Genomic DNA, 5,882 nt, shown 5'->3' with positions numbered 1-5,882 from the left:
GAACCTCTACTTCCTCTCAAATCATGATGCTATGGATCATGATGGCCCGATCCACAGTAACTTCAGATCGGTTGCTAGTAGGGATGATGGATCTTTGAATGAACTCCAACCATCCTCTAGCCACAGGCTTGAGATCCAGTCTTCTTAGTTGGACTGGCTTGCCTTTGGAGTCTATTCTCCATTGGGCGCCTTCCACACATATGTCCGTAAGGACTTGGTCCAACCTTTGATTAAAGTTGACCCTTCTTGTCTAGGGGCGTTCATCACCTTGCATCATAGGCAAGTGAAACGCCAACCTCACATTTTCCGGACTAAAATCTAAGTATTTCCCCCGAACCATTGTGAGATAGTTCTTTGGATTCGGGTTCATACTTTGATCATGGTTCCTAGTGATCCATGCATTGGCATAGAACTCTTGAACCATCAATATTCCGACTTGCTGCATGGGGTTGGCTAAGACTTCCCAACCTCTTCTTTGGATTTCATGTCGGATTTCCGGATACTCATTCTTTTTGAGCTTGAAAGGGACCTCGGGGATCACTTTCTTCTTTGCCACAACATCATAGAAGTGGTCTTGATGGCTCTTGGAGATGAATCTCTCCTTCTCCCATGACTCGGAGGTGGAAGCTTTTGTCTTCCCTTTCCCTTTTCTTGAGGATACTCCGGTCTTAGGTGCCATTGATGGTGAATGAAAAAAAAAAAACAAAAAGCTTAGGCTTTTTCCACACCAAACTTAAAATTTTGCTCGCCCTCGAGCAAGAAAGAAAAGAAAAGAAGAAGAAGAGAATAGAGGAGAGAGGGGAAGAAGGGGGTTCGGCTATGTGGGAGAAGAAGGGGTTTGTGTTGTGTGAAAATGAAGAAGAAAAGAAGGGTATTTATAGGGAGAGAGAGGGTGGGTGTTCGGCCATTTTGGGTGGGAATGTGTGGGAAAGTGAATTTGAATTTTATGAAGGTAGGTGGGGTTTATGGGGAAGAGGTAGTTGATGTGAATGGTGCTTGGGGTAATTGGGAAGAGGAATTGAGTTGATTGGTGAAGGTGTTTGGGAAGAGTGACATGGGGAAGAGTGAAAATGAGATTTAGATTAGGAGAGTGTGATTAGGATTGAAAGAAAAGGTAGGTGGGGATCCTGTGGGGTCCACAGATCTTGAGGTGGGGATCCTGTGGGGTCCACAGATCCTGAGGTGAAAAGAAATACCATTCCTTCACCATATAGGCATGTAAGATGCCTCAATGCATCATTCTGGCGTTCAAACGCCCATTGGTGCATGTTCTGGGCGTTAAACGCCCATGTAATGCATGTTTCTGGCGTTGAACGCCAGTTTCATGCTTGTTTCTGGCGTTCAGCGCCAATTCGTCCTCTGTGTGCACATCCTGGCGTTAAACGCCAGGTTGTTGCTTGTTTCTGGCGTTCAGCGCCAGAGTGGTGCTCTGTTCTGGCGTTGAACGCCAGCCAGATGCATCTTACTGGCGTTGAACGCCAGTCTGCGCTGCCTCCAGGGTGAAAATTTTTTTCTTCTGTTTTTGACTCTGTTTTTAATTTTTTTGATTTTTTCGTGACTCCTCATGATCATGTACCTAATTAAACACAAAAATAACAAAGAAACAAAATAAAATAAAATTAGATATATAAAATTGGGTTGCCTCCCAACAAGCGCTTCTTTAATGTCAATAGCTTGACAGTGGCTCTCATGGAGCCACAAGGTGATCAGGTCAATGTTGTATAGTTGTCCACACTAAACTTAGAGTTTGGAGATGGGATCTCAACACCAAACGTAGAGTTTAGTTGTGGCCTCACAACACCAAACTTAGAGTTTGACTGTGTGGGTTCTTCTTGACCTTGAACCGAGAGAAGCTCTTCATGCTTACTCTCTTTTGTCACAGAGGGATGGCCATGTGCCTTAAACACAAGGTAGTCCCCATTCAATTGAAGGACTAATTCTCCTCTGTTGACATCTATCACAGCTTCTGCTGTGGCTAGGAAAGGTCTTCCTAGGATGATGCATTCATCATCTTCCTTCCTAGTGTCTAGGATTATGAAATCAGCAGGGATGTAAAGGCCTTCAACCTTTACTAGCACGTCCTCTACTATTCCATAAGCTTGTCTCACTGACTTGTCTGCCAATTGTAATGAGAACAAGGCAGGTTGTACCTCAATGATCCCTAGCTTCTCCATTACAGAGAGTGGCATCAGATTTATCCCTGACCCCAGATCACATAGAGCTTTTTCAAAGCTCATGGTGCCAATGGTGCAAGGTATTAAGAACTTGTCAGGATCTTGTTTCTTTTGAGGTAGAGTTTTCTGAATCCAAGTATCTAGTTCACTAATGAGCAAGGGAAGTTCACTTTCCCAAGTCTCATTACCAAACAGCTTGGCATTCAGCTTCATGATAGCTCCTAAGTATTGAGCAACTTGCTCTCCAGTCACATCTTCATCCTCTTCAGAGGATGAATAGTCTTCAGAGCTCATGAATGGCAGAATGAGGTTTAATGGAATCTCTATGGTCTCTGTATGAGCCTCAGATTCCTCAGGATCCTCAATAGGAAACTCCTTCTTGCTTGAAGGACATCCCAGGAGGTCTTCCTCACTAGGATTTTCGTCCTCCTCCTCCCCTATGCATTCGGCCACTTTGATTAAATCAATGGCCTTGCACTCTCCTTTTGGGTTTTCTTCTGTATTGCTTGGGAGAGTACTGGGAGGAGTTTCAATAACTTTCTTACTCAGCTGGCCCACTTGTGCCTCCAAATTTCTAATGGAAGATCTGTTTTCATTCATGAAACTGAAAGTGGCCTTTGACAGATCAGAGACTATATTGGCTAAATTAGAAGTGTTTTGTTCAGAATTCTCTGTCTGTTGCTGAGAAGATGATGGATATGGCTTGCTATTGCCTAGCCTATTGCGTCCACCATTGTTAACGCCTTGTTGAGGCTTTTGTTGATCCTTCCAGGAGAAATTTGGGTGATTTCTCCATGATGGTTTATAGGTGTTTCCATAAGGTTCACCCATGTAATTAACCTCTGCCATGGCAGGGTTCTCAGGATCATAAGCTTCTTCAGAAGCTACCTCTCTAGTACTGTTGGATGCATGTTGCAATCCATTAAGATTTTGAGAGATTATGTTGACCTGTTGAGTCAACATTTTTTTCTGAGCCAATATGGCATTCAGAGCATCAATTTCAAGAACTCCTTTCTTCTGAGGTATCCCATTATTCACGGAATTCCTCTCAGAGGTATACATGAACTGGTTGTTTGCAACCATGTCAATGAGTTCTTAAGCCTCTTCAGGCATTTTCTTCAGGTGAATAGATCCACCTGCAGAATGGTCCAGGGACATTTTCGAAAATTCAGAGAGACCATAATAGAATATATCTAACATGGTCCATTCTGAAAACATGTCAGATGGACATCTTTTGGTCAACTGCTTATATCTTTCCCAAGCTTCATAGAGGGATTCACCATCTTTTTGTTTGAAGGTTTGAACATCCACTCTCAGCTTGCTCAGCTTTTGAGGAGGAAAGAATTTATCCAAGAAGGCAGTGACCAGCTTATCCCAGGAGTCCAGGCTATCCTTAGGTTGTGAATCCAACCATATTCTAGCTCTGTCTCTTACAGCAAAAGGGAAAAGCATGAGTCTGTAGACTTCAGGATCAACTCCATTCGTCTTTACAGTCTCACAGATCTGCAAGAACTCAGTTAAAAACTGATAAGGATCTTCAGATGGAAGTCCATAAAACTTGCAGTTTTGTTGCATTAATGCAACTAGTTGAGACTTAAGCTCAAAGTTATTGGCTCCAATGGCAGGAATGGAGATGCTTCTTCCATCAAACTTGGACGTTGGCTTTGTGAAGTCACCAAGCATTCTCCTTTCATTATTATTATTATTATTTTCGGCTGCCATTTCCTTCTCCTGTTCGAAAATTTCTGAAAGGTTATTTCTGGATTGTTGTAATTTAGCTTCTCTTAATTTTCTCTTCAGAGTCCTTTCAGGTTCTGGATCAACTTCAACAAGAGTGCCTTTTTCCCTGTTCCTGCTCATATGAAAGAGAAGAAAACAAGAAAAGAAAAAGGAATCCTCTATGTCACAGTATACAGATTCCCTTATGTTAGTAGAAGAAGAAGGGGGTAGAGGAATGAAGAAGAATGGATTCGGATTTTTGGAAGAGGAGAGGTGAAGAGAAGTTTTAGTAATTAAATAATTAAATAGAAGAAGAAAAGAGAAGGGAGATTTCGAAAATAATTTTTGGAGAAGAGGTTAGTAATTTTCGAAAATCAAAGACACAATATAATTAAAATTAAAATTTAAAACAAAAAGAATTTTTGAAAAAGAGAGGGAGAATTTTCGAAAATTAGAGAGGGATAGGTAGTTAGTTGGTTTTGAAAAAGATAAGAAATAAACAAAAAGTTATTTAGTTGATTGAAAAAGATTTGAAATCAAATTTTGAAAAAGATAAGAAGATAAGAAGTTAGATAAGATATTTTGAAATCAAATTTTGAAAAAGATAAAATTTTTGAAAAAGATAAGATAAAAGATAAAAAGATAAGATAAAAATTTTAATAAAAAGATATTTTGAAAAAGATTCAATTTTTAAAAAGACTTAACTAACAAGAAACTACAAGATAAGATTCTAGAATTTAAAGATTGAACCTTTCTTAACAAGAAAGTAACAAACTTCAAATTTTTGAACCAATCACATTAATTGTTAGCTAATTTTCGAAAATTTGATGTAAAGATAAGAAAAAGATTTTGAAAATATTTTGAAAAAGATTTTTTTTTTTTGAAATTTTCGAAAATAATAAATAAAAAAATGAAAAAGATATGATTTTTGAAAAAGATTTTGAAAAGATAAGATTTTTAAAATTTGAAATTTTGACTTGACTTTGTAAGAAACAACTAATTTTAAAAATTTTTGACCAAGTCAACCCAAAATTTCGAAAATTTGGAGGAAAATAAGGAAAAGATATTTTTTTGATTTTTGAATATTTTAATTATGAAAGAGAAAAACAACAAAAATACTCAATGCATGAAATTTTTAGATCAAAACAATGAATGCATGCAAGAATGCTATGAATGTCAAGATGAACACCAAGAACACTATGAAGATCATGATGAACATCAAGAACATAATTTTGAAAAATTTTTGATGCAAAGAAAACATGCAAGACACCATACTTAGGAATCTTTAATGCACGGAAAATATGAATGCAAAAGTGGACAAGAAAAACAAGGAAAGACACAAAACAAGAAATCATCAAGATCAAACAAGAAGACTTGTCAAGAACAACTTGAAGATCATGAAGAACACTATGAATGCATGAAATTTTCGAAAAAAATGCAAGAAAAATTTTAAAAGCATGCAATTGACACCAAACTTAAAAATTAACACAAGATTCAAACAGGAAACACAAAATATTTTTGATTTTTATGATTTTCTAATTTTTTTGTATTTTTATTAATTTTTTTGAAAAACATAGTTTGGAAAAACGAAAAATAAAAAGAAAAATTTTTGAAAAAGTTTTTGAAAAGAAAGTTACCTAATCTGAGCAACAAGATGAACCGTCAGTTGTCCATACTCGAACAATCCCCGGCAACGGCGCCAAAAACTTGGTGGACGAAATTGTGATCATCAATATTGGCTCTTTAGCATATACACAAAAACTATTGTGTCTCTTGGTTAAATTCACAACTCCGTTCAACTAACCAGCAAGTGTACTGGGTCGTCCAAGTAATAAACCTTACGTGAGTAAGGGTCGATCCCACAGAGATTGTTGGTATGAAGCAAGCTATGGTCACCTTGTAAATCTCAGTTAGGCAGATTAAATTGGTTTATGGGTTTCGAAAATAAAGATAAGAAATAATAAAAAGGATAGAAGACTTATGCAGATT

At 37.8% G+C, this 5,882-nt stretch overlaps 1 non-coding gene across 1 annotated transcript; it reads left to right on the top strand.

Annotated features, from left to right (window-relative positions):
- The first annotated feature begins 3,390 nt into the window (after positions 1 to 3,390).
- LOC112718637 (small nucleolar RNA R71) lies at positions 3,391 to 3,494 on the top strand. The gene has a single exon (XR_003160969.1). It is a non-coding gene; the product is annotated as a small nucleolar RNA R71 (small nucleolar RNA).
- The last annotated feature ends 2,388 nt before the right edge of the window (positions 3,495 to 5,882 follow it).

Source organism: Arachis hypogaea, chromosome 10 (genome assembly GCF_003086295.3).
Source record: "Arachis hypogaea cultivar Tifrunner chromosome 10, arahy.Tifrunner.gnm2.J5K5, whole genome shotgun sequence".
Lineage (NCBI taxonomy): Eukaryota > Viridiplantae > Streptophyta > Magnoliopsida > Fabales > Fabaceae > Arachis > Arachis hypogaea.
This window is presented reverse-complemented; position numbering and strand designations above follow the sequence as displayed.